Source organism: Rattus norvegicus, chromosome 19 (genome assembly GCF_021556685.1).
Source record: "Rattus norvegicus strain SHRSP/BbbUtx chromosome 19, alternate assembly SHRSP_T2T, whole genome shotgun sequence".
NCBI classification, from domain to species: Eukaryota; Metazoa; Chordata; class Mammalia; order Rodentia; family Muridae; genus Rattus; species Rattus norvegicus.
Genome location: NC_141552.1, coordinates 37,779,351 through 37,801,158, shown reverse-complemented (window position 1 = coordinate 37,801,158; position 21,808 = coordinate 37,779,351). Strand labels below are relative to the sequence as shown.

The following is a 21,808-nucleotide window of genomic DNA, read 5'->3' as shown; positions in this document are numbered from 1 at the left end:
ACTGGTGACATCACAGGGATTCCAAGGATTCTCTAGGAGACAATAGAATGTCCAAGCAGGGACTGCTGATGTCACAGATAACAGATTTTGTCTCCCTGCCAGTGTTCTCCCTGTAGTGAGCAAAAGCTGATGGGCCCTTTTCAGGAGACTTCCCTGTCCCATAACCACTGAGCACCACATGCTTCCAAAGCCAAATTTGGCTCTAGACTTGATTGGAAAAACCTAAGTCATTGCTATGTATGTAAATGAGTGCTTCCTCCCAAATCCCTGCACAGAAATGTTTCATCCTATCTCAAATTCTCCTCTCTCAACAATGTTACGCATTAAAAATTGCTGAGAAATCACACCAGTTCAAACAAGTAGCCAAACAGATCTCCTGTCTCATGACATGCAGGTGCATGAAATCACACCCCAAAATAGCCTACAGGGTAGTTTGCAATGTGGGTGTGTTTTATGGGTACAACTTGAAGCTTTGTGCTTAACATTTGACAGTTGCCACCAGTTTCCTTAGGAGAAAGAGTTGCATTCATTATGGTCCTGGCAACAACGTGGAGATCTGTTGGCAGAGGAAACTGAAATATTGGATCCACCAGTGAATGCACCCTCAGGCTGAGTGTGGGGCTCTCCTCTTTGCACTTAAGTTACCAAAGAAGGATTGCTTACGGGCCTCTCTAAGCTCTAACATGCGATTCTATCTGAAAAACAAAATAATCAGCAGATGTGGGGGGTGCAGCCAAAGGAGTAGCACAAGCCTAGGGACATAACTCAGTGGACAGAGTAAGAAACGAGCATCTTCTCTTCTGGTTCATGGGTCAGCCCACAAAACACAAAAGCATCTATCGTAGTTTTAAAAAAAAAACAAGTTATTTTATTGCATGTATACAGTAATACTAATTGATCAGATGCATAGCTCAGATTTTGGGGGCAGTTCCATGACTTGAACTATCCTCCTGACAACACAGAAAGCAATAAATAAATAAATAAATAAATAAACAAACAAACAAACAAACAAACAAACAAACAAATAATAAGAAAGAAAGATAGATAGAAAGAAAGAAAGAAAGGAAGGAAGGAAGGAAGAAAGAAAGAAAGAAAGAAAGAAAGAAAGAAAGAAAGAAGTAACACAAAAAGCACAAGCCTCTCATGTGAAGTTACAGAAGAGTGATCCAGTGGTCACTTCTGACCAGGCCATTTTAGCTATGACAGTGCATTGTGACCCTTAATCTGATGGGTCCTATATAAAGCTTTGTGCAATATTGTCATTTTAACAAACCTCATCCAGTACATACATAACGACACAGGATATGATTTCCATGTCCTTGCTGTGTATCAAGTTATTTTTCTGTGTCCTTGGTTGTCAGGCGATCTGAAATGGCTGGTAGATGTGGAAGAAAGTGGATAAAGCTATAGTTGTGGGTTACACACCTCAGTTCTCAATGGCTAATGCTGTCCTAACAGTCCTTGGAGGCGCCTTTGTAAGACTGTGTTTTGGAAAGTGGAAGCAGGTTTATCTGAGCTCAAAGTGCACCTGACAAGCAATGTAGAGAACAACACGGGGTAATTAAGACCCTGTCTAAAACCAGCATGGAAACCCACCCTTCATTCAAAGCATCATCTACCAATTCTTGAAATATTTACCATTCTCTGCTGACCAGTTTTATATTCTGGAACGGCAGAAAAGGACTGGAAATGATCTCTCTATTCTAAGCACCTTGATCTCTCTTTCCTTAGGTTCAGGTTAAGAATGCATGCAAATGAGTATCACCATCTGAACAACTTAGTATCATTTACTCAGTATTTCTAGCCTAATACTGTGCCTATGACAATCTCAAGCTTCCCTGAGTGTTGCTGCCCCAGCAAGAAGAATGAAGTACTGAGGTCAAACCCCAGGAATCCTTTCAAGGGGTTAGAAGAAAGTCATCAGAGATACTCCACTTCTTTGTCCTTAGATTAAATCAAGATGATACAATGTGAATCTAGTGGGCTATTTGACCAGACATGTTTCTCCCAACCCCACCTATCTGAGTTCATTGCTTGGCAGAATTCATGCCCCCTCCCCATCCTAGATGTTTCTTGATACATTGCTGCCAAGGACCAGGTTTCCTGAGTTTTGTTTTTTATAGAATTGGGTGTAGTCAATCATTGTTGCCCTCTATTATAGATATCGACAAATATCTGTAATAACTGACCACACTGTACTTGTGTATACAGGTACAGTAGTGGAAATTTCAGCATAACTAAGGAGTGGGAAACCGGCACTGTTTCCTGGCCTTTCTCTGCCCATATCACAGCTCACAGGTGGCTGGGGCAAACCTTGAGTTCCTCTGTAGAAACAGAGTGAGGTTGAATGGACACTGCGCAGGCAGAGCAACACAGCTGAGGCGACTCAATTCCAGCAACAAACACATTATTTGTTGCCCATCTTAACAGCTCGTTTTGAGGTCTTGTCCCCATACCTAGCTTAAACACAGCAATTTGCATACATGCCAGTCTGCTATTTCATATTGTTGCTGTAATACGCCTCCACATCATAGATTCCAAAAAAGAAAAAAAATAAACCTGACAGTGAGAAGGGTGATGCTTGTCAACATCTACTGCATTGAGGGCCCAGGTACAGTACAAATAACCAGGACACAGGGGATGCAGAGCAAAGGCAGATGCAACTGCATGCAGCTGCAAGCTTATTAACCTTTATATAGGCATGAATATGGATTACCTCACTTTCCCTTTTGCCAAGATACAATAAGACCGTTATTCCCATGATACCAGGAACAACCGAGGCAAGACTAGGCAAAGAAGTAAGACTAAGCAAAGGCTTCTTCTTAAAATATCTGTATAGCAAACCACCCCTCTTCCTAGTATCACAATATACTTGTGATAACCCAGAGATCATGAGAGCCGCTTCCACAAAAATAGGACATAGTACAACATAGTGTAAGGTAAAGTGAGAAAAACATTTTCTTCTCAAGGGCAGCATTCCAGCCCCTGCTTGCATCTCTCAGCCGTCTTTCCTTGATCCTGTCTGGGAAGTGTATCTCAATGACTCCACAATTTCTTTCTTTGTTCTTTTGTTTTAAAAGTAACACTTTCTATAACATAGCTAAATGTCCTCGAAGGGGTTTAATCGTGCAAAAAGAAAGCAATATAAGATATAATGTATGCAACCTTTAATGAAAATATCTATTTTCTTACAGGTATTATTCAGATATCTTCCCAGTTCTGGATTTAACTTTGGTAATTGTTATCTGTCTAGAAAATCAACAATATCGAATAAATATTACAGTTTTCAGGCATAAAGTGCTCGGTAGTAAGAACTAATGATTTTGGAATTTGCTCAGTGTCTATTGTTATGTCCCTCATTTCATTTCTGATTTTTAATTCAAGTATTGTCTCTCTTGTGCATTGTTAGTTTGAGGAAGGGGTTGTCTCTCTTGTGGATCTTTTCAAAAAAAAGAGAAGAAAAGAAAAGAAAAAGAAAAGACAGCTCTTGCTTTCCCTGAATTTCTATTTTTCTCTTTGTTTCTAAATGCTTGATTTGATCCCTGAGTTTATTTCCTTCCATCAAATCCAACCAGACTCTCTATGGGATGAGGCTTTGCCTCACCTTGGTAAAAGCAGCATGGAATAAATGAAGCTTCTGCTGATCTCTGTTGTGGTGTTGCACATCACAGTCTCACCGAAAACCATGCATAGCCTGGTTTTAGGCTCTTATTAAAGCAGCCCACTAATTCAGTGTTCCCTGCAAGGTGCCATGGAACAGTAGTAACATAATTCTGCATGCACATGGACAGGTTTCTCTCTGGTCTTCTGGATGTTTTTATAAAAGTTAATAGTGAATTCATGGATGAACACACACACACACACACACACTTACACACACACTCTCACTCATACACACACAAACTTTTAAGCAAAAGTTATTTTTCTTAGAGTCCGATATAATTGCTTCTAATACAAAGACAGCCTTGGGTGTAGTTATTATATAATTAAACAGTACTCATGCTCTCAGGCAAAGAGTTTAAAGTTTATAGGTACCTAATAAACTAGCATTGGGACATATAAAGAACATTTAAATGTTCAGCAGAAATACAAAGAATAGCTCATTTAATTTGTTAAAAGTGAAAGCTTATACAATTCTGAAGGTTTTTATACTGGTTTTATTATACATGTAACTGTGAAAAGAAAAACATACATATTTGATCAATGAAATGAGGAAGATTGATTTAATGAACAGAAAAATGGATGGTACTCCAAAACTTCCATGATTACATATTAACTATTTGATTCCCTCCACAGTAGCAAGAAATGGACATTATTATTTATGCGACATTACAGATACATAAACTGAGAAATTATTAATTGGTTGCCTGATTTTCTGAGCTTCCTTAAAGATGTAGTTAATTGACAGAGCTGTGCTTTAAAATTAGGGTCCATATTCTTCTGGTTTAATGTGTGCCATTTTTTTTCTATTTTTTTCTCCATCTTTATTATATTGGGTATTTCTTATTTACATTTCAATTGGTATTACCTTTCAGGTTTCCAGGCAAACATCCCCGTAACCCCTCCCCCTTCCCTTCTGTATGGGTGTTCCCATCCACATCCTCTTCCCATTACTGCCTTCCCCCCAACAATCCAGTTCACTGGGGGTTCAGTCGTGGCAGGACCATGTGCTTCCCCTTTTATTTCTATTGGTGCCACTGGAGGCTGGCATGTGTGCATGCTCTCCCTGCTGGACAGGGAGTGGTTGGGGGGAGGGCCCGCGCCTGGGGTGAGTTGGAACTGGGGTAGAAAGGCAAAGGGACTCCTAGGTGAGAATGCCAAGCTGCCTGCTGCTGCCTTGCAGCCCACTCAGAAAAGTCCTTGTTCCTGCTGCAGGGAGGAGAGTCTGGTGCCCACAAGATGGCTGAAGGGGAGCTGAACGCAGACAGTTTCACCACCTGCCTGCTGGAGGTACTAGGATATCATCCGGGAATAATTGTGCAGATGAGTGAAGCAGAAGTCCGAGGGCTGTGTATCACATCTCGTGAAATCTTTCTCAGCCAGCCTATTCTTTTGGAATTGGAAGCATCACTGAAGATTTGTGGAGATATTCCAGGACACTATACAGACTTACTGAGATTATTTGAATATGGAGTTTTTCCACCAGAAGTCAACTATCTTTTCGAAGCAGATTATGTGGACAGAGGACAGCAGTCTTTGGAAACCATCTGTTTGCTATTGGCTTACAAAATCAAATACCTGGAGAACTTCTTTCTTCCAAGAGGAAACCATGAGTGTGCTAGCATCAATGGCATTTATGGATTCTATGATGAGTGCAAACGAAGTTTTAATATTAAATTGTGGAAGACATTCACTGACTGTTTTAACTGTCTGCCTATAGCTGCTATTGTTGATGAGAAAATCCTCTGTTTTCGTGGAGGACTGTCACCAGACCCACAGTCTATGGAACAGATTCGGAGAATTATGAGACCCACTGGCATACCTGATACAGGTTTGCTGTGTGATTTACTGTGCTCCGACCCAGATAAGGATGTACAAGGCTGGGGAGAAAATGATCGTGGTGTTTCTTTTACTTTTGGAGCTGATGTAGTCAGTAAATTTCTGGATCGTGATGATTTAGACTTGATTTGTCGAGCCCATCAGGTGGTAGAAGATGGATATGAATTTTTTGCTAAAAGACAATTGGTAACTTTATTTTCTGCCCCAAATTACTGTGGCGAGTTTGACAATGCTGGTGGTATGATGAGTGTGGATGAAACTTTGATGTGTTCATTCCAGATATTGAAACCATCTGAAAAGAAAGCTAAGTACCAGGATGGTGGGCTGGATTCTGAACGTCCTGTCACTCTACCTCGAACAGCTAAACCACCGAAGAAAAGGTGAAGACAGGAATTCCGGAAAGAGAAACCATCAGATTTGTTAAGGACATACTTCATAATATATATGTGTGCAGTATAAAACATCCAGCCATTGGACACCCTTTATGATGTCACACCTTTAACTTAAGGAGACAGGTAAAGGCTCTAAATTTTTTTTTCTAATAGAAAGATGTGCTACACTGTATTGTAATAAGTATACTCTGTTACAATATTCAACAAAGTAAAATTCAAATACAAAAGTATCCATTAACGTTCTATCTTCTCATATCACAGTTTTTAAAGTTGAAAGCATCCCAGTTAAACTAGCTGCGTTAGTTACCCAGATGAGAGCATGAAGATCCATCTGTGTCAAGTGGCTTTAGTGTTGCTTGGTTGTTTCTTTATTTTGCGCTTGTTTTGTTTAGTTGTTTTTGCTAGAATCATGGCATCTACTTTTCCTGTTCTTCCCTAACCATTTTAAAGAGTGAAAATGGGAAGAGCTTTAAAGACGTTCACTGACTATTACTTTCCTTCACTCATCTACTTAAGTAACTGTTGGATCTTACTAAGAAAACTGACGCCTCATAATAAAAAGGATATTTAGAGGTCGATAGGTTTTAAAAAGATACAAACTATTTGATCCAGTGATTTTAATCAGTTTGACTGGGCAAACTTTGCAGCTGATAATGACGATTTCGCTTTTTACAAATTGCCACTGATTTGGATTTGTGCACTCTGACCTTTAATTTATTGATGCTCTATTGTGCAGTAGATTTCATTTAAGATAAGGTTCATATAGTATCCAAAACTATTTGGTGATGTGATTATGTGGTACCTTGGCTTTAGGTTTTAATTGGAACGAGACCCCTTTTGGCATGCTTAACTTTCTGGTATTACCCTCTCCTGCTTTGGTTTTGTTTTTTGGGGGTTTTTGTTGTTGTTGTTTGTTTTTAGATCCACAGAACATGAGAATCCTTTGTGAGGAGCCTTAGAAAGCTGGCTCTTCTTTCCCTCTCTCTGTGAAGGATGTGTTTAAATGAACGCTGGTCAGTGGGACATTGTCAGCTCTGAGCACTGGGTGCTTCACTGGCTAATAATTGCCATGTGAATGTTGTTTTTGTCTGTAAGGCTATGTCACTAAAGATTTTTACTCTGAGCTTTCATAATCAAAGCTCATGATGTGTATAGACATGATTTGTAGTGAATTATAGTAGAAATAATTTCTGCACATTAAAAAAATAAAGTGGATTTGTTATGTTACATTGACATAATAACACCATCAGGAGTCGTGGAGGGCCCACCTTTTCTGAATTTAGACAGGGCATCAATGTTCTTCCCTCTCATCGCTTCTTTAAATACAGTGGATATCTGACAGTAATAACAGGGAGAGAATTGTGCTCTTGGCAATGACCTTAGGTTCTTAGAACTCCTCTGACTTCCTCTAACTGGCAGGGACATCCTTAGCTTTCTATATGAGAGGATGCGTGTTACAAACATTTTTCTACAATACCAAAACTACTTGGTAGACCAAGATTCAGCCTGTAACCTACTGGCACTTCTGGGGCATTTGGTGTTTCAGTTAGGGGAATTGATAAGTCTGTTGACCATGTCCACCCCTTGAACGCTTTTTAAATCCAAAGTTGTTGGCCTAGAGTATCAGGGTAGGACATCTGAGTGTCTGCAATCACTCAAATTTTGTGGACGGTGAATTTATCATCTGAGTTCTGAAACCACAGGGGTGAGGGTCCTGAAACCAAGTTGTACCCTGTTCAGTTGATAATATTCCTTGAGAAGCCATCTCCATGGTACATGTAAGCACGTGATGTCCGGCATAGGGAACACCTGGCTGCTTACATCTCTTGGTCTCTATAGAGTAGTGGGAGAACTGAGATCCACTGAGGAGGCCTCTTAAGCATAGACAAAACTCTTTGCAGTGACACTGGGTTCTAGACTTGTTCTCCTCTTTAGGCCTCACTGTGGTCTATGTACACTCTATGCATTCTCCCCATGCAGGTTCACTTGTGTTCTTCTACCTACAGACGCTGGGAGAGAAACATCATCCCCTGGAACTGCCATAAGCAAGAAGAAGGCCAAAAAGGAAAAGGAGAGGCTGATTAAAGAGCTGCAGCTCATTACCAAGGAGAGAAATGACCTGAGAGATCGCCTGAGGTTTCTGACAGAGAGATCCATGAACAACAGGTATGAATCGCTCCAAATGCTCTTGTTTCATTCCTGGGTCTGCAAGGTCACCTTCCTCTTATCCTATTAAGGTTTTAAGTTCTAGAAAGCTGTGCCTCCCTAGCCAAACTGTACTAAACCTCATCTCCCATATAGAGGAGATTCGGAATCTGACCCTTCCTGAAGAGCGATATCGAAAATGGACTCATCTGCTTCCATTTATTGAAAAGCAGGACTTCTGGTCTGACTGAAGTATTCAGGGATGAAGTCAGGGAGAGTGAGTTCCCAGTGTGCATTTGGAAAGCCCTTGACAGCTGGTGGCTTTGGAAGATTGTAATTGCAGTGAGTTTATGGTGAGTCTCTGTACTTGCTAGGCAGGGGACTGAGTGCTGGAAGATCCAGGCAGCAGCCTGAGGGGCCTGGTCCCAAGCTGTTCATCTCAATGCTTGACTAGAAGTTCTGAGACTCCCGCCTGTTTGTTCTTGACTGTGTGTCTTACATTGTGAGACAGCAATGGTGCATGCATTTCTCCTGATTCTCACAGTGCTCTTTGTTTCCATGTTTGCCTCTCACTTTCTCTGAGTTTGTTTAGTTTACATTTGGTGGGGCTGTCTCAGTCTGTGTGTCAGTGTGTACACCCATCCAAATGCATGAGCACAACTTTTATATGTTTATATTTCCGTCCACACTTGGAATCTAGTGGTCTATGTCTTGTCCTGAGTATTTCCCTGTATAACACTTTCAGGGTAATATGAGTGCTTTGTTCTGGGAGCCCCACTGTCAACAGCACAGTTCTTTGCCTATGTGGTCACTTTTGTCTGTACATTTGTATCCCTTGGGCAAATTATAATTTTGTATCAATATCTGGTCTCAACTCCATAATTATGTGTAATGTCTGTATCAGTAGTATTAGTTATGCTGAGTGAACAATTTCTGTTGTCAAAACAGGAAAAAATGAAATCACAGGTTTCTGGGTGTGTCGGGGTCAGGGGAAGGGAAGAGCTGTGGCCTAGGCTCTTGAAAGCATAACTGGTTTGACTGCAGATCCAGTCTGCCAGATTGAACAAAGGGAATCAGGGAACCCTCCATCTGGATGCCGAGCTTCTGGTGTCCTGAACCCAGAAAAACAAGTTTCTGAAGCTGAAGAAGATCCCAATATGTAGAATTCAGAAAGTGTCCTTCCAGGTCTGGGGTAGTACAGGACCCAGCCTGAGTTCATATATTCCTAAAAGCCGATGATCATTGTATTCTATCATTTGGGACCAAGCCCTACTTCAGGTCAAATCCATTATATGAAAAACTTGAGAGAAAGGAGAAGGAGGTCATGTTAATTCTGCACAACTTAGAGATGGAGAACACTGAGATCCATGACAACATCCAGGAGCTGAAGAAGGAGATTACCTTCTCTAGGTAAGTCCTGGTCAGAAAGGCTATCACTTGTGGAATGGCCATTTCTGATTTCTTTGTTCTGGATTGGACGGTCTTCAGCTATGATTCTATCTCTTGTGCTGTTTACACATCAGTGTGCCAGGGTCATTAGGACTCAGTTTTCAGTTCCACAAAAGACTGTTACTCATCCCAGGATTGTCTAGGCATCTTCAGAAGGCTCGAGATAGAACAGTACTGATTGACGTCAGCAGAAGGTTATTAGGCTGACCTGGGCCTATGGTGTCACACCAGGTTTTACAAAACTCAGTGTGTGGACCACATGGTTAGCATGACCTTCTCTTGGTTCTACTGACCTCCTTTCAGGGTGTTGGTCCACTACTAATTGATGTTGCCCCCATGCATTGAGCTTTCATGGATAGTTGTAGATCCATGTTCTTTTGAGAGATGTGGACCCTAATTGGTACTTGGGCCAAACAATTTATTCTTCCCTGAGTTACTTCTTTGTGGTTTGGGCAGCAGCCTTATAAAAACCCAGATGTATTCTATTAATTCTTCGTGGGTATCTGGGTCCCCTGTTAGTGGGACTTGGTAGTAGTAATGGGAGAAAGGGGCTGCATGATCTTACTATGCAGAGTGTGTTTCCAGCAATCTGCACAGCCGGCTCCTGATGCAGAACACGTGGATGAAGAAGTTGGTCCCATGAAGCAGGAGAGCAAGGAGGTACAGGTTGATTGTGCACTGAACTGGAAATATTTGGTTGATTTGAACAAGAATGAGAAAGACGAACAGGAGAAACCAGCAACCTTCAGACCCTAGCAAAATCTAGTAGTGACAAACAGCTCTGTCAGCTTAACAATATCTGATAAAATTTGCCAATTTGATACATCTTTGTTTCCACATTTCTAATTTGCACTCCCAGCCAGCCAACCATCTCATGTAATGCAATTGTTCATTGCTCTGCCTATGCACAAGGATTCTGGGAAGTTAACCACTTTTCAGAAACTGAATTATTGGCAAGTATACTTTGCTGCTCTTTTTGAAGCTGCAGTCTAGAAATAGAAACAGATGAATAACATATCACATTATAGCATATCCATAAGATAGATTGGATGCTATGTAGAGTTTTGAATAATTTCTTGGTCCTGTGACAAATGACACTCTGTGGTCGTGTGACCTCCTATGTAGGAAGCACCTTTCTGGAATAAGAACCAAGTGCAAATGTCAAATTAGTCCTTGTCATTAGCTTTAATCTTGGGCACATATGGACGTCTCCTCTCTTCCTTCAACCCAATGAGGTCTCTTCCCATTGTCCCGTTCTTGGTTTGCACTGGTATAAGTCTGAGTCCCATATTGGCAGCCCACATTACTGTGAGGCTTGCTGGAGATTTTGCCCTGCATGCAGAGTTAGCAACAATGATATCAGTTAAAAGGTCCATGTTGACTGTCCAATAGAACTGAGGTGGTAGAAGGGAGCATTCTGACAGCTGGCTTGCATTTTCCCACCAAATCAGTGTCTGAATAACTGCCCTCCTCTCCCAGGTCTCAGAAAGTGCAAGAGAGCTGGAATTGGACACACACGAGGAAGAGAGCTTCCTGAAGAATAAGTTGCTGTCTCAGGAGTCCCTGATAAAAACATCCTGAAAAGTAACAACATTTTTGGATGAATATGCCTCCTCAGAGTTAATTTGTCATTGCTTAGAGATCTTAAATTTATATATCACTAAGCCAGCCTGACAGACTGAGGTCTTACTCCCTTTTTTTTTCAGAAAAACACCACTTGAGAGACAACTTGGGGTACCGCCTTTCATTATGTGTGCGAGAGGAGATACAGCAATACATCTGTGCTTCTAAACGTTCCTTAAGAATATGCTGTTTACCTTAGCCAGACTAACGGGAGGACACAGAGAGTGCGTCCAAATTAACAAAATCAGAAATGAAAAGGAGACATAACTACAGATTCAGAGGAAATTCAAAAAATCATCAGATCTTACTATAAAAACCTATATTCAACAAAACTTGAAAATCTTCAGGAAATGGACAATTTCCTAGACAGATACCAGGTACCGAAGTTAAATCAGGAACAGATAAACCAGTTAAACAACCCCATAACTCCTAAGGAAATAGAAGCAGTCATTAAAGGTCTCCCAACCAAAAAGAGCCCAGGTCCAGACGGGGTTAGTGCAGAATTCTATCAAACCTTCATAGAAGACCTCATACCAATATTATCCAAACTATTCCACAAAATTGAAACAGATGGATCACTACCGAATACCTTCTATGAAACCACAATTACTCTTATACCTAAACCACACAAAGACACAACAAAAAAAGAGAACGTCAGACCAATTTCCCTTATGAATATCGACGCAAAAATAATCAATAAAATTCTGGCAAACCGAATTCAAGAGCACATCCAAACAATCATCCACCATGATCAAGTAGGCTTCATCCCAGGCATGCAGGGATGGTTTAATATACGGAAAACCATCAATGTGATCCATTATATAAACAAACTGAAAGAACAAAATCACATGATCATTTCATTAGATGCTGAGAAAGCATTTGACAAAATTCAACACCCCTTCATGATAAAAGTCCTGGAAAGAATAGGAATTCAAGGTCCATACCTAAACATAGTAAAAGCCATATACAGCAAACCAGTTGCTAACATTAAACTAAATGGAGAGAAACTTGAAGCAATCCCACTAAAATCAGGGAGTAGACAAGGCTGCCCACTCTCTCCCTACTTATTCAATATAGTTCTTGAAATTCTAGCCAGAGCAATCAGAGAACAAAAGGAGATCAAGGAGATACAGATCGGAAAAGAAGAGGTCAAAATATCACTATTTGCAGATGATATGATAGTATATTTAAGTGATCCCAAAAGTTCCACCAGAGAACTACTAAAGCTGATAAACAACTTCAGCAGAGTGGCTGGGTATAAATTAACTCAAATAAATCAGTAGCTTTCCTCTACACAAAAGAGAAACAAGCCTAGAAAGAAATTAGGGAAACAACACCCTTCATAATAAACCCAAATAATATAAAGTACCTCGGTGTGACTTTAACCAAGCAAGTAAAAGATCTGTACAATAAGAACTTCAAGACACCGAGGAAAGAAATTGAAGAAGACCTCAGAAGATGGAAAGATCTCCCATGCTCATGGATTGGCAGGATTAATATAGTAAAAATGGCCATTTTACCAAAAGCAATCTACAGATTCAATGCAATCCCCATCAAAATACCAATCCAATTCTTCAAAGAGTTAGACAGAACAATTTGCAAATTCATCTGGAATAACAAAAAACCCAGGATAGCTAAAGCTATCCTCAACAATAAAAGGACTTCAGGGGGAATCACTATCCCTGAACTCAAGCAGTATTACAGAGCAATAGTGATAAAAACTGCATGGTATTGGTACAGAGACAGACAGATAGACCAATGGAATAGAATTGAAGACCCACAAATGAACCCACACCTATGGTCACTTGATTTTTGACAAAGGAGCCAAAACCATCCAATGGAAAAAATGTAGCATTTTCAGCAAATGGTGCTGGTTCAACTGGAGGTCAACATGTAGAAGAATGCAGATCGATCCATGCTTATCACCCTGTACAAAGCTTAAGTCCAAGTGGATCAAGGACCTCCACATCAAACCAGACACACTCAAACTAATAGAAGAAAAACTAGGGAACACATCTGGAACACATGGGCACTGGAAAAAAATTCCTGAACAAAACATCAATGGCTTACGCTCTAAGATCAAGAATCGACAAATGGGATCTCATAAAACTGCAAAGCTTCTGTAAGGCAAAGGACACTGTGGTTAGGACAAAACGGCAACCAACAGATTGGGAAAAGATCTTTACCAATCCTACAACAGATAGAGGCCTTATATCCAAAATATACAAAGAACTCAAGAAGTTAGACCGCAGGGAGACAAATAACCCTATTAAAAAATGGGGTTCAGAGCTAAACAAAGAATTCACAGCTGAGGAATGCCAAATGGCTGAGAAACACCTAAAGAAATGTTCAACATCTTTAGTCATAAGGGAAATGCAAATCAAAACAACCCTGAGATTTCACCTCACACCAGTGAGAATGGCTAAGATCAAAAACTCAGGTGACAGCAGATGCTGGCGAGGATGTGGAGAAAGAGGAACACTCCTCCATTGTTGGTGGGATTGCAGACTGGTAAAACCATTCTGGAAATCAGTCTGGAGGTTCCTCAGAAAATTGGACATTGAACTGCCTGAGGATCCAGCTATACCTCTTTTGGGCATATACCCAAAAGATGCCCCAATATATAAAAAAGACACGTGCTCCACTATGTTCATCGCAGCCTTATTTATAATAACCAGAAGCTGGAAAGAACCCAGATGCCCTTCAACAGAGGAATGGATACAGAAAATGTGGTACATCTACACAATGGAATATTACTCAGCTATCAAAAACAATGACTTTATGAAATTCGTAGGCAAAAGGGTGGAACTGGAAAATATCATCCTGAGTGAGGTAACCCAATCACAGAAAAACACACATGGTATGCACTCATTGATAAGTGGCTATTAGCCCAAATGCTTGAATTACCGTAGATGCCTAGAACAAATGAAACTCAAGACGGATGATCAAAATGTGAATGCTTCACTCCTTCTTTAAATGAGGAAAAAGAATACCCTTGGCAGGGAATAGAGAGGCAAAGATTAAAACAGAGACTGAAGGAACACCCATTCAGAGCCTGCCCCACATGTGGCCCATACATATACAGCCACCCAATTAGACAAGATGGATGAAGCAAAGAAGTACAAACTGACAGGAGCCGGATGTAGATCGCTCCTGAGAGACACAGCCAGAATACAGCAAATACAGAGGCGAATGCCAGCAGCAAACCACTGAACTGAGAATGGGACCCCCGTTGAAGGAATCAGAGAAAGAACTGGAACAGCTTGTAGGGGCTCGAGACCCCATATGTACAACAATGCCAAGCAACCAAAGCTTCCAGGGACTAAGCCACTACCTAAAGACTATACATGGACTGACCCTGGACTCTGACCTCATAGGTAGCAATGAATATCCTAGTAAGAGCACCAGTGGTAGGGGAAGCCCTGGGTCCTGCTAAGACTGAACCCCCAGTGAACTAGACTGGTGGGGGGAGGGCGGCAATGGGGGGAGGGTTGGGAGGGGAACACCCATAAGGAAGGGGAGGGGGGAGGGGGATGTTTGCCCAGAAACCAGGAAAGGGAATAACACTCGAAATGTATATAAGAAATACTCAAGTTAATAAAAAAAATAAAGAATATGCTGTTTAGAAATAATTTTGTCATGATTTTAATTGAAGTTTTCTTTTTGTTGTTTCATAGTTATATGTTCTTGTTACTATTTTTATTTTTTAAAACACTTTTTAACATTTATATTAATTCATTTTAATCCTGTTTTGTTGTAATTGTATTCCTTAAGAATAAAAATTGATTCTTATCTCTTGAATCTTTTCTTTTCTTTTTTTTTTTTTTTTTTGGAGCTGGGGACCGAACCCAGGGCCTTGCGCTAGGCAAATGCTCTACCACTGAGCTAAATCCCCAACCCCTTATCTCTTAAATCTTAAGACCATCTTTCATATTCAAGGGTTCTGTCCCCTCCTGTGGACTTAGACCTGACAGCTAGAGATGGATCTGCATGTTCCAGGGAGTCTGGGTTAAACAGTGAATTCAAAGTCACCAAGAGATACCCAGTGTGAGTGTCTTCTGTGTGGATAATGTGGCTTTCTCTCAGATGCCACTTTATGGTGTAATCCCTGCCATACTTTATCCATGCTGTCACGGGTTCTCCTAATCTCAGTATATAAGAGTCTACAACAAACATTCAGAATTGACCCTGTGCACCACATATTGAATACGCTCATTGCTGTACAGCTCAAAAAAATTGACAACATTCAGAAAGGCATACAGAACCATGTGCTTCAGCTTTTCTTGCAATACAGCATCAATATTAACCCCAGGGATACTGACCTTCAAAGTCGTGCTGGGAAATAGGTTTTGATAGATGCTCTTGTCCTTTGTTTTTATTGTTGTAGATTAGACTTAGTTTTATCATTTATGTCAATGGATCTTTTTCTTCTACTGTATGTCTGTGGCCTGTCCTGCTTAATTTACCTCATAATCCAAAAGAAAGTGTCACATTACCTGTTGTAGATGATTATTAGGGACCATGTGGTTCTTCTGAGAGAGCAGCAGATTTTCTAACCTGTCAGTCATCACCACAGCTCCTGCAGGTGGCTTTTGTCCTTCCATGCCATGACCTGTATTAGGTGGACAGGATCACCTACAATTAAATAGAGAGATCTCAGGAGATGTGTATTCACAGGTAACTTACTGAGTCATGCATGCTCAATGTGTTAGGTTGCCAGGCATCTGTAGAGGGGCCTGGTGTCCCCACTGCTCATTGTGGGTTTAGAATTGTCCTCCAACATCACTGAGTTTCCACATTAGAGCATATCTTTCAGCTATCATCAGTGATGATCATATATATTATGCACATCTTATAAAATACCGAATAGAAACTAGATTCCTGTATGCCAGCTTGGCATAATGAATTCTTTCAATAGAAAGAAAATTATCTTAATATAAGCAGTTTAGAGAGGACCTCAAGAGCATCCATAGTGAAAGCAACCTGTAGCTGTGAACACAGGTTTCTTTGGAGAGGAGGCCTGTGCAAGCCCAGAACCTAGGTGGGACAGTTCAAGCTACTCCTTTTACATTGCAAATCTGGGATCCCATTGATAAGGCATTTTTTTCCAGGTGACTAATTTCAAATTTATGGAAATGAAGTAACTTACTGAGAGTGGAAGTGACTCAGAGAGTTAAAGTACAGAAGGAATAATCCAGAATGTCCACAAAGACTTGCTGTCACACGAGGAGTTTTAAAAACTCTTCAGCTAGAGAAGCAATGTAGTCTTTGCTTATTCTCTAGGTTAGGTCTTTTACTCATTCATTATAAGCTGACCATGACACAAAAAGAGTCATCTGTGTCACAATAGAAACTAGTTGTAACTAGATTCACACCACACTATCACATCTCTACTGTGTTTGAGGTTCTCAGTTACTATCTAAGAACCTGGATGAGGCTGGGTCTTGCTACACATACTCATAATTATGTCTTCATGACACTGTGTGCTTTGTTCTGTTAATGCTACCATTGGCACACAATACCTTGGATACTTTGTGTTGACATCTGTGACCTGAGACAATAGTTCATGTCTTCCTCACCTGAATAAACTGTCCTTAGAGTACAGTGTGGACGGAGGGGCTTCTTTTCTGTCTGAATTATCAAACGTTTCCAGTCTTCATCAAGTCTGTTAGCCATTGTCGGGGCCTGTCTTGAGATGGCCACATTGTCAGCTGAGTGTCTTCCTCCAGACTGCTCTGTAATTTAGTAGAAGATTAATAGTGTTCTAGCCCTAGGATTTAATTCACTGTGACTGTACTTACCGAACATGCTCAAAACCCTAGTTTCTACCCTAGTCCCGTGTGGTACAGAGAAAGAAAGTAAAGAACCACATTGTATTTCAGGTTTAGCCTCCAACAGAAGGAGAGCCTGCATAGGGCCTTTAAGTAACTCTAAGTGCGAGCTTCCCCACTGCTTCCTCCATCAATTCCATTATTGGTGAATTTTCCTCACTGCTTACTTTATTCTTGGTGTGCAAAGAATGTGCACCATGTCAGTAAAGCGTGTGTGTGTGTGTGTGTGTGTGTGTGTGTGTGTGTGTGTGGTCCCTAGTGAAATCTGTCGAGGTGCATGCAGACTCATCCTAATATTGTCCCATGGCACCTTGCAGGGAACACTGAATTGGTGGGCTACTTTAATACAGCCTAAAAGTGGGCTGTGCATGGTTTTCAGTGAGATTGTGGTGTCATCACCACTACAGAGAGCAGGAAAAGCTTCATATAGCACATGCTGCTGTTACCCAGGTCAGGCAAAGCCTCATCCTATAGAGAGTCTGGTAGGATTTGAAGGCATGAAATAAACTCAGGCCTCAAATGAAACATTTAGAAACAAAGTGAATAATACAAAGTTTCAAGGAAGCAAAGAGCTGTTTTTGTTTTTGTTTTTTTTTGTTTTGTTTTGTTTTTGTTTTTGTTTTTGTTTTTTTGTTTTTGAGAAGATCCACAAGAGGAAAACCCCTCCCTCAAACTAAATACACACTGGAGAGACAATACATAAAAACCAGAAATGAAATGAGGGACATAACAGCAGACACCAAGCTAAATCAAAAATCATTAGTTCTTACTGCAGAGGACTCTACTCCAGATAACTGAAATATGTATTTGATATTGTAGGTTTTCTAGACAGATAACAATTACCAAAGTTAAATCCAGATCTGGGAAGGAGGCGCTCTTTCTCTTGACCTCCATGCAGTGTCCAGAGTTCATGACTATTTTCATGGACATGGCCTCATTTCTTTTTGCTTCATCAAGAGGAAAGCCAGCAGAGAAGGCAAAGTTTACAAAGAATCAGTAGGATTCCTAGAAAAGAAGCCATCCAGATCTCCATTCTCAGAAAACCCCTGGCTTACTTTCATATGACTGGGTCCTCAGACTCCAGCAGCCTTAGATGACACCAAGGAAAGCTGTGCAGAGTCCTGGGTCCCCAGGTTCTTGACCTCCTGAGTGACAGCTGCAGACACATCCTCCAGGGAATCCTTACAGATGGTGACATCTGGACAAGGTGAACCAGATGCCAAAATGAGACATGTGAGAGAAATCCTAGACTGGAAGGAAGCCGTCTCTGCTTATGCTCTGTCTCTCTGTGACCTGCCTCTGTGATGTGGAGAGGGAGCTGTCATGCCTGTGGTCTCCTCCTAATGTGTTTGTTGTTGCAGATGTCATGGATGTTCTGGACCCCATCAGAACTCAGCCCGTGCTTAGTCACGCAGAGGTCAACACCTTTCTGTCCATCAGGTTATGAGACCTGAGACAGTTGAGGTAACTGCAGTTGCCCTGGGTGAAGTGCTCACAGACATGGACTCTCTTGCATGGCTGTGGCTTCAAGCAGATCTGTTTGTGGCTGTCTCCTTTGTAGTAACTCCTGTACCAGAAAAGCATTGTTTATTACCAGGAAGATGGCCAGCTCCACTTGTTTAAACCCAGAGAGCTCATGATCCTTCAGGACCTGGAAGCTTTGTTCCTAGAGAACTTTGTGAGAATATTTGCAGAGGTTTCTCTGGGACTGTGCATAGTGGCACTGACCAAGCAGAGTAACCTTGCGGGGGCTTGGACAATCTGTAGCAGGGTCCCTGGCTGCACGTGAGATTGAAGCCACAGGCTTCAGTAGTAGCCACCACCCACATAGCTGTCCCTGCCTGGTCTCCAGTCCCTCACAGCAGGAAGCAATCTTGCTCTGTGGTCTCCAGCAGCTCATAGAGCTCTGCCTCAGGAGCCTGATCCTACTCTGCAGTTCCTTAAGGGTCATGCGGCCCCTGTGGGTGCACAGGATCTTGGTGAGGAAACAGTATACCCCGGGATCAGCCATGGTGCACTGTGGCTGCAGTTGCAGCCTTGTGAGCTTCTGAGCTGGACTCTGCTTCATGGAGAATTGAAACAGGGAAAGGGGATAACACATGAAATGGAAATAAAGAAAATATCCAATACAAATTAAAAAATTAAAGTCAGCCTCTCACAAGAATGAAGAGGAAGGAAGGTTCTTAAGCAGGCAGGTTCTCCACAGCAATGCATGCTGGGTTCTACACTGGACATGAGGTCTCTGGACTTGGAACTGCCAATCTGCTACTGGGAGGAGAGCTTTCTTATTTATTTTTATAAGTCTTTCCAATTTTCTTCTAAGGCTTTCGTCTTATGAATAAACTCTCCCAATGACACTTCATGTCTATCCATTATGGTTAACAGGAATAAAGTGAGGGTCATTGAGTGGCTGCTAGCTGTGGTTGTGGGGGAGCTCCCTACTGAGAGAACTAGCCTGGCAGGCAGGGCGAAGGGAGGGACTGAAGGAGCTGCTGTGGCCTGGGTGAGCACAGGCTAGGGGCTGTGGCCAGGCTGCCTGGCACCCCTCTGTGGCCACTTGACCTGGTTCCCAATGCGAACCCATGGTGGTCTTACACCAGTTATGCTTGCTCTACCTGTGTGTGGGGCTTCTGGCAAGGCTGAGCACAGCCTTCAACCTGGACACCCATGAGGACAATGAGATCCTGAAATCAGGCGATCCTTGGAGCCTCTTTGGCTTTTTGCTTGCCAAGCACTGGCAGTTGAGGCTGGGGGACAAGAGGCTATGAGTTCCCCCAACTCTTCCCATCCCCACCTTGGTGCCTTCCCCACCAGAGAGAACAAGGGCAGGCTCTGCTACTGCACATCCTCAGGCCCATAGCCTATCAGCAGGCTGGCAGGGGCTTGACTTTGCTCTGCCTGGCTCTCCCTGCCCCTGCCCCTGCCCCTGCCCCTACCCCTGCCCCACCCCTGGCATCTCCCAATTCTTCAGCCCAAGACATTTGAGATCTGCACTTGCCCTGCCATAGGAGCCTACAGAAAGTGACGTCAGGCCCACCTGAGACTTGTGCCTCCCCATCCCCAGATGTGTTTTGCACAGTTCTACACTCACTGTTTAGTTTGAGGGACCCCAGCAGGTGGCAGGCTTTGCTGAGCCTCAGGTGTGCACCTGGGACAGTGGTGGGACTTATGGTTGAGGGAAGATGTTCAGGGAGGTGCAGGCCTTTCTCAACCTTTCTGACTATCCATCTGATGCCCTCCTTGGTTCTCCCCCTGTGGAAGTTGGGAAGCCACTTTTCGATGTCCTGCGTGACTTTCCCTGCAGAGTGGGCTCTCCTGCAGGAGATGCTTTCACATGCTTCTTTAAAAGCACCTGTTCCTCAGATCAGGATCAGCTGTGAAAACAGGCTTCTTCATGTCAGTGTGCTAGCTCCCCCTCCCAGCTCAGAGCTGCAATAACCAAAGGTCCTCAAGCCACAGTGCTGGGTGTGCCCCACAGAGGACTTAGAGCAAAGTGCCCCTTCTGGGAAGTCACTTAGAACAGAAGGCTCAGAAGTCTGAGTCAACCCCCAAGTACTTCTTCCAGGAGAAAGCAAGGAGCTCTCCCTTTGAAACAGTGTAGGCTCCCGCATGACCCAATTCTGTGACTGGGGAAGATTTTCTGGAGCTCAGTTGCCCAGTCAGAGTGGGGCTACATTCTTGATCCATGTTCATTTCCACAACAAATGGTTCTCCTCCACACCTCAGGCCTTAAGGAGAACCCAGGTCTTTCCAGGACCAACAGACCTGAGAGAACAGAGGGCAGTCCAGGTGAAAGAAGTGGCCAGAATGATTTGAAAGTGGAGAAAACCCCCATATCCACCATCTATCAACTTTAGGATTTGTGCATATGTGGACTTCAGAATCTTAAGGTCAGATTTTTCTGATAACAGCTGCTAGGTGAAGCTGATATCTACTGTGTGTGGGATTGTCCCAGGCAGGGAGGGGGTCTGACTCTGCAGGCCTGGCCAGCCTCTGTATTCTGAAAATAATTGTTGGTCAGCTGTAAATCTGAAGTGAGAATAGGTTTTTGTCAACTCAAATGGATGAGATTTCAAGTCTTACACAGTATGTGAGAGACACACATTTACCCATAGGGGATTTGAACTTACTTCTTCTGTAGAAGTGACTGTGAGCCGACAGAGGGAAAGCATTCTTCCCTTTAGCATTCTGTCTGTATCAGAGACTACAGGGACTGGCTTCCTGGACAGACATGTCCAAGGAGACAGACACTGTAATGGGGGAAAACTGAGGTAAGAAATGTCGGGGGGACAGTGATTTCAGATTGTGCCTTTAGACAGGAATGTCTGTTGTCATTAAGGCAAGCAGCCTTGGGCCTGCTAAAACTTGTCACTACTACAGGGCATCTCTGCTCTTATAACTGCTCCAGGTCCTTCTGAGATGAATGTCTTTCTTTAAAAAAAAAAGTTTATTGAGAAATGTTTTTAAACCTCTGGGTAACGACCCCTTCTTGGTGAGTGCATATCAGATATCTTACATATCAAATACCTAGCATGTTATGACTTATAAGAGTAGCAATATTAGTTATGAAGTAGCAATGAGATAATTTAATGGTGGGAGTCATCACAGCATGAGGAGCTGTATTAAAGTGGTAGAGCACTAGGAGTGTTGAGACCACTGCCATAGAAGCTGACACATGGGAGCAGACTCCTCAGATGAGTAGAGACCCATGGCAAGGGATACTGTGTCCCACCCTAGAACCCAGAGGCAGAATCTACCCCAGGAGTCTGTGGGTCACCTTGTCTTAAATTCTCCCAGGGTCAAGAATAGCATTGATCTTCTCAGCAGAGTCAGCTTGCACAGCCCACATCAGGCCCATGGCTTCCCTTT

The 21,808-nt window shown here is 42.3% G+C and overlaps 1 pseudogene across 1 annotated transcript; it reads left to right on the top strand.

Annotated features, from left to right (window-relative positions):
* Positions 1–4,899: 4,899 nt before the first annotated feature.
* On the top strand, positions 4,900–9,446 carry Ppp1cb-ps4 (protein phosphatase 1 catalytic subunit beta, pseudogene 4; annotated as a pseudogene). The gene is made up of 3 exons (XR_015643997.1): positions 4,900–6,014; positions 7,898–8,057; positions 9,304–9,446. The product of XR_015643997.1 is annotated as a protein phosphatase 1 catalytic subunit beta, pseudogene 4, transcript variant X2 (transcript).
* Positions 9,447–21,808: the final 12,362 nt, after the last annotated feature.